Source organism: Mustela nigripes, chromosome 13 (genome assembly GCF_022355385.1).
Source record: "Mustela nigripes isolate SB6536 chromosome 13, MUSNIG.SB6536, whole genome shotgun sequence".
Classification (NCBI taxonomy): domain Eukaryota; kingdom Metazoa; phylum Chordata; class Mammalia; order Carnivora; family Mustelidae; genus Mustela; species Mustela nigripes.
This window is the reverse complement of record NC_081569.1, coordinates 141,060,793-141,072,217: the sequence shown is the minus strand read 5'-3', so window position 1 is coordinate 141,072,217 and position 11,425 is coordinate 141,060,793. Positions and strand designations below refer to the sequence as shown.

Below are 11,425 nucleotides of genomic sequence, written 5' to 3'. Positions count from 1 at the left end.
TGGGGCTCGATCCCAGGACCCTGGGATCATAACCTGAGCCAAAGGCAAAGGCTTAACCTACCACCCAGGTACCCCTGAATCACTCAATTTTTAATGTGAAATATCATAAAGATGATCTTTTATAATCTACCACCCAAAACAAACAAACAAAAAAAACTAGCACATTACTGGTATCTGTCTCTATAACCTACCAAAGAGTAAAAAGTCCAGGTTCTCCTTCAGTGGGAAAACTTGAGCAAAATGGGATGAATTTAAGTTCTTATTTCAGGAAACAATCTGAACAATGAGCCGTCCTATATCAAACATTAATTGAATTCTTGTGTTTATCAATTAATTTATTTACTCACTTTTTGAATAACTCTAAGGATAATTTAATTGTCTACCTTTTATTTCTTTTTTTATTTTTAAACAGCTTATATTTATTTATTTGACAGAGATCATGAGTAGGCAGGCAGAGAGAGAGGGGAAGCAGGCTCCCTGATGAGCTGAGCCCCCGATATGGGACTCGATCCCAGGACCCTGAGATCATGACCTGAGCCGAAGGCAGCAACTTAACCCACTGAGCCACCCAGGCACCCCATCTACCTTTTATTTCTAAAGAAAACACAAGAAGGTAGAGCCGTGAACCACCCAAAACTGAGTACTACGACATGCCATCTCAGCCCTGCTGTACTGACGGAACTTTCTGCAGTGATGGAAAAAGTCTCCATGAGCACCACTCGTTCAAGACGGCAGCACTGGCCACATGCAGTCTGAAACGTAGCTAGTGTTACAAAGGTGCGAATTTTTATTTTTGAATGTAGATGTCAACAGCAAGATAGATTGAGAGAATGGTGGTTATATGATCTTTCCCTGATGGAGGGACCTGGATATTTTTCACTTAAGTGGACTTCAAGATGATAGAACAGGTTTTACCGTGCTCCTTTGTATGGGATACGCGCTCCTCACTGACCCATAGTCTACGTTCTTTTAAATAATAGACTGAGACATGAAACTTCTTACGCGCTACTAATAATGGCACGGATCCCGGCGAGCAGTGAGATACTTCACAAGAAGGCTGAGTGACACGAAATGGATCCATTGGCTTTTCACTTGCAGAAATCATCAATAAAACACAGCTACATATTTCTTTCATGTTTGGTTATTTATTTATTTTTACATTTTTCTTTTGAAAGAAAAGTCCATGAACCCCTTACCACACTCTCCTTTCCAATGTTGATACTTAGACCGTTTCTAAGTTTCAGTAATTATTTAATAATGTATGTGGGGGTTTATCACTGATTATATTAAGTCTTATTTATTAAAATATTTTATACTAATGGGCTTATCATGATTTGCCAGATTTTAATTGAATATATATGTACTATTACGTATTGCTGATTACTATGCAATACGTAAGTAAGTTTCCTGTCCCTTTTCAAAATAAGACAGGTCACTGACTCACTACCACCTCAGAAGAAAACACTGATGTTCGCATATATCTATCTATTTGTTCCCAAAGGAGGAGAACCCTTAGTCTACTTTAACTCAAAATTCCAAAAAATATTAATAATTATTTTTGATTCATTAACTCCTTTCTTGATTAGATAAGGTGCTGGCCTTCTCTTCACTGATCCTTTCCTTATAATAACACAATTCATAGTTGTGAACAAGACAACAACACAAATAAAGACCACCTTGCATATCTCTAATTTCATCTATATGCACATTTCCCGTAGATGCAGTGGACCTCAGAGTTAGAGACTGGTTTAATCAAAAATGGTATTCAGGTGCCCCACGCACACTCGTCATGGATGCACACGTGTTATCCTGCACCTTCATTTCATACACTGTTCTGACTTATTCGCTGGTTCACTAATTATTACAGTCAACGTGCATGAATTATGAAAACAAAATGAAGGTCCTTGAGGATAGGAATACATCCACGAAAGCTGACTTGCTACAGAGCTAGCTCTCTCCATGCAATGCGCCTCAGCGTCGCCAATGTGTTTCCCTGCATCATCTCAACTCCCTTAGTCACTGGTCCCCACTTGGGCTCTTTCACTACACATCCATGTTTTACAAATGACCGGGGGGTGGGGGGACGGTGCCTGGGTGGCTCAGTGCATTAAAGCCTCTGCCTTCAGCTCAGGTCAGATCTCTGTCTGTCAAATAAATAAATAAACTTTTTAAAAATAAATAAATCAATAAAGATGGTATGGTGACCCATCGTTTTGTACCATGACTAAGAAAAAGGCAACACATTTCATTTTCTTATGTTCTCCCCTCAGTGGGTTCATGGTCTATAATAACATCAACCAACAGAGAAGTGTTGTAATCCACCGCAGAACAAAAGTAAAATGGAGTGGGAGAGTGTTTTAAAAAATTACTGAAATGCCTTTCATCCTTCATCTCAATAAATTCAGTAATGCTGAAATGGACTAACCATAATTCTGAATTTATAACGTATTTTAATCATTGGTCAACACATGACCACCTTTGAATCTGTTCATGTATGCAGACGCTCACTCTTTCAAAGCTCCCCAATGAATACTGAGGAGGACCAAGCAATTCATGAACACTGGCTGTGGTTTCCATTGATCTCTGCTTCTCTCTTTACCCAAAGAGAAGAAAGTCAAGTTCTTCACCATGAGTTAATAATCAAGTTTAGGGGCGCCTGGGTGGCTCAGTGGGTTAATCCTCTGCCTTCGGCTCAGGTCATGATCCCAGGGTCCTGGGATCGAGCCCCACATCGGGCTCTCTGCTCAGCGGGGAGCCTGCTTCCCCCCTCTCTCTCTGCCTGCCTCTCTGCCTACTTGCGATCTCTGTCAGACCAATAAATAAGATTTTTTAAAAAATGATAATTAATAATCAAGTTTGGTAAATTGTGCTCATTCTAGGGAGTAAAGCAAAATTTGAAAAGAATGTCTACCTTGAACTATTTTAAATGATCAAAGAAAATCAACCAGAAACCTTAATTTGCATTATTTTCTAAACATCTGGAAGAGAGAGCTCTATGTCATGTTTACTAATTTGTGTGATTTTTTATTTTAAATAATAAGATGACCACCGCCGAACCTAGCACTGAACAAAAGAAAAATAATTATAATTAGGAATATCTGTCTGGACTTCCTACCCATGTAGGTAAAAGCCAGGATCATCTTTTTTCTTGAACTTTATTTGTGCAGAACTGGATACGTAGGAGATTCAATTCAGGGCACTATCTCACCGGGGAGTCAAGCCTGACCCTACTTAATATATTTATTAATTCACCCACTAACTGTTCTATCTAATTACTCATGGGATAATAAGGCCATCCCTTCACTGTTCTAAGAGAATTCCAAAAATTAAACAACTCTCAAAACAGAAGTAAAATACTTATTATTTATAAAATGTCTGTGCGCACCATTAGAAAGGCCTAGGGCTCTTTGAATGCCTATGGCTTATCAGTTGTGTAAGACATGATATATCATGGTCTTCACATGCAACCGCATGCTTTCTCTTTGTGCACTGGTGGCCGACTTTTTTAAAAAAATTTGACATAAATGCAAATACATTTACTCACATGTAATTATGCTGCAATATATGTCAGCCCCCAACCCTGGCTAAGTTCCTTGAATAATATTTACATCTGTCCTTATGTCATTACCCAGAAGAATAGCAAACTGATTCTTTAATATCTGTTTGCTTACACAGAACTGCATACAAAGACTGCATTAACCATGAGTGCGGCTGCATAAAACATCACTATCCCTGATCCGTGGTCTCCCTCTCCATCAGTTTATTCAATCAACTACTTATGTAAATGCATTTCCCTTTTCTTAATAAAATCATCAACTAGCAATGCGCCTCGCCACAAAACACGGACTCTTATGCGCTGCTGACCACATGCACTTACTAAAGTGATAAAAAACCTTGACTATTCATTTATTGAGACTAAATATCTCAAAATGGTTTTAGTAACTACTCACGTTTCATTATATGCCTTAAAACTAGTGCATGCATCTCTCTCTTATTCTTTATTCATTGATATATTTCTTTATTCATGGGCTAATTGTATTATAATAATGCAATTCATACCCCAAACCACAAAAGCCCACGAATAAGATGCTGTAGGCTCATTTCCCACAAAGAGAATAATGAGGTGCTTCTTCGTGATGGACCTCAGTTGCAGACGGGTTTAATCAAAATTCTTGTTTCAGAAACCCCATGACATTCATCATTGGTCCATGCTAGGAAATTTTTTTGTTTATTGATTGGTTTTCTGATTCATGAATAATAATACAATCACAAAATTCCAAAAACAAGATCCTCGAATTTTGGGCTTTTCCCCCGTAGAGCGAATTCATCTTTTTGTAATGGTGCTCAAAGCTACACATGCAGATGAGTCAAATTCCCTGCCTTTCTGGCAAACCCACATTTAGCACTGCTTCCTATGTGGCCCTCTCTCATTTAATTTGTCCGTTTATCAAAGATGGTTCAACGAAAAATAACGAAACCACCATCTTCACTCACCTCTGGGCTGCCCCCGAAGAGCTGTCGGCTAGCTCTACCCATATGGGAATGCTTAAACCAGCCATGGCAAAAAATAAAGACTATTAAACTGCTCTGGAAATAAATTATAGACCTTCTACCTTCTTTTAAAATTACCTTCATCGTACTAGTTTAGATTAAACATCATTTTTGGTTTATAACACATTCCCATCACCAGCCCACACTTGGAGAGTTTTATTTATTTAGTGTGTGCAGTACACCATTATTTACTTTGAAATTCTTCAGGTAACACCCATGAACAAACAAGAGAGTGCAAACTACAGGACTCACTTCTCTCAGGCTTCCCCTCCTGGTCGACTGTAATGACTCCGGCGAATGACTGAGTCAGCCATGCTGTTGTTCACTCTGGATAGGAAAAAGCAGATACGGCTACATTTAGCGTTTTTTAATGGCTGTCAATCAGAAAGAGCTAGATACCAGTAAGAACTTTGGCTCAAACATGCAATTCTTTATTAATCAAGTACGGAATTCTTAGTGATCAAAAATATAAGAAATACTATCAAGTCTACCACCTAAGCCCAAGATTCAATCTGTAATGGTTACATTTATCCACCTGCGTCAACACGTATTACAGAGATGGTTATGGGGCGCCTGGAGGGGCTCAGGCGTTAAGCATCTGCCTTCAGCTCAGGTCATGATCCCAGGGTCCTGGGATCCAGCCCAGAGTCCATCTCCCTGCTCAGTGGGGAGTCTGCTTCTCCCTCTCCCACTCCCCCTGCTTGTGTTCCCTCTCTCGCTGTCTGTCTCTCTCTCTGTTAAATACATAATAAAATCTTAAGAAAATAAAAAAGGTGGTTATCTAACAGATTATTGAATGAGGCAAACACCTTCCTTTCTCTTAGTTTAACCGCGCTCCCACCCCCCACCCCCGCCGCAAGCTGCAGAAGTGCCAAACCCTGGCCCTGAGCTACAGACACTAATATGTTTCCATCTAAAAGGGGATTACAGAATGAGCCTTTCCATTTTCCTTCAAGACTGTATTGATATTAATAGTGTTCACTGCGCTCTGCTAATTGTCCCATGAGGAGGCTTTCAGTGTTTCATGGACTCATTTCTTTATTCATTCATGCATTGATTCACTTGAAATAATACAATCCATATCCATGAACCACAAAAGCCTGGGGCAAGTTTATTGAATTTTCCTAACTTCTCCTATAAGCGAATTTCTACAGAGAATATTGACGGGTTCGCTCTCCGGAAGGGACCTCAGAGCTCCGGAAGGCTTCTTCAAAGGTGTGGGTTGGAAAACCTCCACCAGTACTCATCACTGAGGGGGCCCAGCCCGTTCCCTCTTCACTCACTTACGCTTTCTTGAATGGGCTCATTCATTCACAGATTCGTGGACAACAGTTAAACAATCAATAAGCTTTAATGACACAAAACTGAGAACAAAACCCTGAAAGACAACCAAGATCTCTTCATTGCCCGAGTTTGTGGAGAGCAAACAGTCACTCACGTGTCACAAGGAACCTCTGGTTTACACAGAGGGATTGCTCAGCACACTGCCTTCAGTCTCGGGCCCTAACTCAGGACCAGGGCACTCCTGCTCCTTGTCACCTGACTTGCCCACACATGAAAGCTGGTGTCATCAACAACCAGAGACCTATCATCTCAACCCACAAGGGACAAAAGTGACATCTGCCATCTTCGGAGGCATTCTAGCTGCAAGGGTTAATAATTGAGATCGTTACCCGTGAAGGAATGCATTAAGCAAATGGGGCAAGAATATTAAATGAGAAGATACAGTGCTTTGAGAATACGTGAAAAGCCCTCCATCACTTTACTAATGGTCCACAGTTCGGATGAGTCAAAGTAAATATAAATTTTAATTCGTGACACTTTCCAGTCCCAGGGTTGGGACTGGCATTCCTTAATTTTATATGGCATTTAACTAGTTATTCTATTGAACTAATTCCATGGACTCCCATAAATAACCCTACCTAAGCCTTGAACACGAGCATTGATATTTACATGTATAAGTTTTTAAGCTTCTTAGTCCCAGAATTATCAGCCAGGTCTTCCGGATTAGAGAATGATAAAATCGGCTTTGTGTTCATTCTACAAACAAAGGAAGAAGGGGGGACGGAAAGTCAACTTGTAAACACAATGAAAACAGAGGTCTCTTTTTTAAACTGAAATTTGTGAAGGGGAACAGTGAACCAGCAGCTCTATTTCCTACCACATTCTCATCATCTTCCCAAGGACGGTACTCTCTCACTTAAATTTCTACTGAATAATAGGAATACTATTGAATTCCTTGCTCAACACAAACTAAAATAAAAATTACCAATTAGAGACATCTGACTTTATTTGCTACCTACGAAGGGGGGGGGGCAAGATCACCTGTGTAGACTTTAACATGTTTAATTTGTTTCTTGGTTCTATCCTCCGCTACATGTATTTATGGATTTATGGATTCACTCATTTACTGGCTGATTTTACTATTCGGTGAATCATAATACCAGCTTTCTAAAGAAGACTCGGAATGGTTAAACACCAACCCAGAACCAAATTACAACAATTTGGAAAGGACTCAATATACCTTTCAAAAAACAGAAAAGCCTCAAGTTTTTCCTAGACTATCTGTCATTGGAAAAGTAAAAGAAATCAAAATCCTCATACTTAAACATGTGGTGCTAATTGGTCCATGGTTTGCTGACTTTTTAAAAATAGATTGATATATAAAATTATACCTTCTTTCCCTTACACAAAGACACTAATAACTCTAATCTTATCTACTGGGCAAAAACACTGTACAAAATTTACGTCTGGCCATAGTCCTCACCGTCAATAACAGACTTGCTTCTTTTTTATTGTTTTTTTTTTAAAGATTTTATTTATTTATTTGACAGACAGATATCACAAGTAGGCAGAGAGGCAGGCAGAGAGAGAGGAGGAAGCAAGCTCCCTGCTGAGCGGAGAACCTGATGTGGGGCTCGATCTCAGGACCCTGCGATCATGACCTGAGCCAAAGGCAGCGGCTTAACCCACTGAGCCACACAGGCGCCCCTTCTTTTTTATTGTTTTAATAAAAGTAAGTTTTAAAAAGACTGGATTAACAATGACTGTTCTCCTATAAATCATCCTAATCATTGGTCTCTGCTTGGCTCTCAGCTATGTGGTCATTTAACCAACTAGTATAGAGTAAATGTGCTGCCATTTCCTTAATAAAAGAATCAGTCAGCAACCCAGCACCAACAAACACTCCTGAGTATTATGGACAAATACCCATATAACCCTTTCACTTACTATTAATTTATAAGAAATCAGAGTTTCAGCCAAATTTTAATACTACTACTCCATGTTATATTATATTCCTTAATAATGAGTGTAAAACTTGTCCTATTTTTTTCATTGACACACTTTTTTTTAATTTGTGAGTTAATTTTATAATAAAATACGGTGCATCACTAAGCACCAGACAGCCCAAGCACAAGGTACCATGTGCTCCTTTCCCACCGAGGAAATAACTACGTGTCTCTTTGTAACGGACCTCAGAGTTGCATATGGGTTTAATCAAAACTCCTGTTTCAGATACCCCATGGTACTCATCATTGGTCCAGGCACGCTTTTCTTCCTTTATCTCTTTATTTCTCCAGGAATTGAACAATACAATCATAAATTTCCAGGACAAGATCTTCCCACCAGTGGCCCTTTTCCCACAAAGGAAGCCGACTCAGTCTCCTTTTACAATGGACCTCAGAGAACACATGTGATCAATTATTATCCATGCCTCGTAGCAAATCCACATTCACCATTGGTCCTTCTGTGGTTTGATTTAATTTGCCCATGTTTTAAAGATGTTTCAATGAAAAGTGATGAGACCACCACCTCTAACCCATCTCAAAACAAAGTCTTCCATTGGCTTATAGGCTGCCACATATGGAAATGTTCGAGTCCTCTGTGGAGGTCGATAAAATGAAATATCAAGTAGTTCTGAGAATGAATGAAACGACTATCTCGAGTTTGCGAACTTTAAACACCTCGAGTGTGCCAACTTAGATGAAAAGTAATATTGATGACATATTCCCATCACTGGTCCATATTTGGAGATTTTCATTTCTTTTATGGACGCTGATTCTTCAAACATACACTCACGAACAAAGCCTCCCAAGCGGGGACGGGAATTCTGAGTCTTACTTACATTTCTGTCTACGGTCTTTACACACAGAGCTAACTGCCAAGATGTTGTTTCTTAGAAAATGAGTAAGTCTGCTGTCTTACGGTTATTCTGTGGAGGAAAAAGTAGAATTAACCTACGTTCTTAATGTACGGTAAGTATGTGGAATTAGGTAGTAATACATTTCGGTACTTCTCTAAGTACTCTAGTACACTGCTTTCACATTTAAATAATGTACTAGCCACTGCTGAATCTTCCACACAAGGATAAAAACAGTACCTATCAAAAATATCCTTACATATGAATAGTTTAAAGAAAACAAAAAATAATTTTAACAGATGTTTCTTTTGCAGAATTGGGTACATTTAAATCCTTATTTTATGGGGCGCCTGGATGGCTCAGTCATTAAGCATCTGCCTTCGGCTCAGGTCATGATCTCAGGGTCCTGGGATCGAAACCCACATCAGGCTCCCCGCTTTGTGCGAAACCTGCTTCTCGCTCTCACAACCCACTCCATCTGCTTGTGTTCCTGCTCTCGCTATCTCTGACAAATAAATAAATAAAATCTTTTAAAAATAAACAAATAAAATAAAATAAATCCTTATTTTACAGTCTCTGTGATAACTCATGCCACGACAAATCAGAAACCACAGTGAGATGCCACCTCACACCAGCCAGAATGGCTAAAATTAACAAGTCAGGAAACGACAGATGCTGGCGAGGATGCCGAGAAAGGGGAACCCTCCTACGCTGCTGGCGGGAACGCAAGCTGGTGCAACCACTCTGGAAAATAGCATGGAAGCTCCTCAAAAAGTTGAAAACAGAGCTACCCTACGACCCAGCAATTGTACTAGGTGTTTGCCCAAAGGATACAAATATAATGATTCAAAGGGCACCTGTACCCCAATGTTTACAGCAGCATGTCCACAAGAGCCAAACTATGGAAAGAACCCAAATGTCCATCCACAGATGAATGAATAAAGAAGAGGTGGTATAGATATACAATGGAATACTATGCAGCCATCAAAAAAGAATGAAATCTTGCCATTTGCAACATGGGTTGAACTAGAGGGTATTACGCTAAGCAAAACAAGTCAGTCAGAGAAAGACAAACACCACGTGATTTCACTCATATGTGGCATTTAAGAAACAAACAGATGAACATAGAGGGAGGGAAGGAAAACTAAAATAAGATGAAAACAGAGAGGGAGACACACCGTAACAGACTCTTAACTCTAGAAAGCAAACTGAGGGCTGCCGGAGGGGAGGTGAGTGGGGGACGGGGTGACTGGGTGACGGGCATTAAGGAGGGCACGTGGTGGAGTGAGCCCTGGGCGTTAGAGCTGACTGATGAATCACTGACTTCTACCTCTGATATGACTAATACATGTTAACTAATCTGCATTTAAATGAAGAATTTTTTTTTTAAAGACTAAAACTAAGACAAAAAAATCTGCTACCAGAGGACATTTACCGATGTCTGGAAATATTTCTGACTGTCACTGCTGGCGAGGGCAGGGAAGGGGCTGTCCATACTGGCATCGAGTAGAGGCCGGGAAGTTACTAAACATTCTACAATGTACAGACGGCCTTCCAGGCAATGAATTATCCAGCCCAAGATGTCAGTAATGAGGGGTTGAGAAAATCCTGCTGTACCCTCTTCAAAATAATTGGTTGAGGCATAAATGTATTTATACATTCACTCGCAGTATCATCAATATCTACAAACACACAAAGTGGATTAGAAATTGAAATAGAATTAACAGCTGTTCATATACTCATTACCCCTGGCTATAACCAACCAGAGCATGTTTTCTTGTTTTCAACAAGCAACCAGCAACTTGAAGACCACACAGAACAACGCACGCAGATTTCCCGGTACTCATCTGCGTATGTTCCTGTCCCAAACAGGGATCAGATTTAATCAATATATTATGGATATTATGGATATATCCTGGATACTTCAGAAAATATTAATAAAAAAACACATTACACGTTCTCGTAATTGGGGGACATATGGCTCTCTGCTTTATTTCTGTGTTTATTTATTCATTTATTAATTCACTTAGAGTGCGACAATCCAGACCTATGAACCTTCACAACTTAAGAACAAAAGGCTGAATATTACTAACCTCTGCTGTAAGCTGATTAACCATATAGGCATTAACTAGGTTTCTGACCTCAGAGTTATAGGGTTTAATCAAAATCATTGATTCAGACACCCCAGGATACTCATCATTGGTCCAAACTTGCTCCCTGACAGTTGAAGGATAAATGGCCTAGATCTTTATCACTGAACAAATGTTTAAATTAACCATGATACAAACTATTAACATTAAAAGCCCTAAAAATGAATAAAAATCCTCCATGATTTTTAACAAACGCTAATTGTTCTGAGTTGGAACATTGTTTAGTTTCCACTATTGGTCCCTCTGTGGCACCTTTTCATTTTACTTAGGTGTTAAGCATTTATTCCTTTGACATAATGCCATACCGAACCACCCAAATTGAGGACATGAATTCTGACTATAATCTACTACAGTCTCTAGGCTCCTTACCCACAAAGGTAAAAACTAAAATCTTTAGTACCACTGAATAATTAAATCAGCTATAGTGTTTTTGTTGCATGAATTAAAGTACACTTTTTATAAAGAGAACAGCAGGGGTGCCTGGGTGGCTCAGTGGATTAAGCCGCTGCCTTTGGCTCGGGTCACGATCCCAGTGTCCTGGGATCGAGCCCCGCATCGGGCTCTCTGCTCAGCAGGGAGCCTG

The 11,425-nt window shown here is 39.7% G+C and overlaps 1 long non-coding RNA gene and 3 other non-coding genes across 21 annotated transcripts in view; all 4 read right to left on the bottom strand.

Moving 5' to 3' along the window:
- Positions 1–11,425, bottom strand: part of LOC132000265 (uncharacterized) — an 84,850-nt gene that overhangs the window by 40,538 nt on the left and 32,887 nt on the right. For 15 of the 18 annotated variants that reach the window (XR_009399221.1, XR_009399233.1, XR_009399226.1 and 12 more), the window contains 3 exons: positions 8,678–8,764; positions 6,505–6,591; positions 4,804–4,878 (listed from right to left, as the gene is read on the bottom strand). This is a non-coding gene — a long non-coding RNA (uncharacterized LOC132000265). Of the gene's footprint in view, positions 1–4,803; positions 4,879–6,504; positions 6,592–8,677; positions 8,765–10,127; positions 10,375–10,785; positions 10,893–11,425 lie in introns of those variants that run through there. The other 3 variants (XR_009399225.1, XR_009399220.1, XR_009399223.1) reach the window with 3 other exon arrangements.
- On the bottom strand, positions 4,137–4,209 carry LOC132000524 (small nucleolar RNA SNORD113/SNORD114 family). Its single transcript, XR_009399376.1, has one exon. It is a non-coding gene; the product is annotated as a small nucleolar RNA SNORD113/SNORD114 family (small nucleolar RNA).
- LOC132000513 (small nucleolar RNA SNORD113/SNORD114 family) lies at positions 8,021–8,095 on the bottom strand. Its single transcript, XR_009399365.1, has one exon. It is a non-coding gene; the product is annotated as a small nucleolar RNA SNORD113/SNORD114 family (small nucleolar RNA).
- Positions 10,828–10,899, bottom strand: LOC132000512 (small nucleolar RNA SNORD113/SNORD114 family). Its single transcript, XR_009399364.1, has one exon. It is a non-coding gene; the product is annotated as a small nucleolar RNA SNORD113/SNORD114 family (small nucleolar RNA).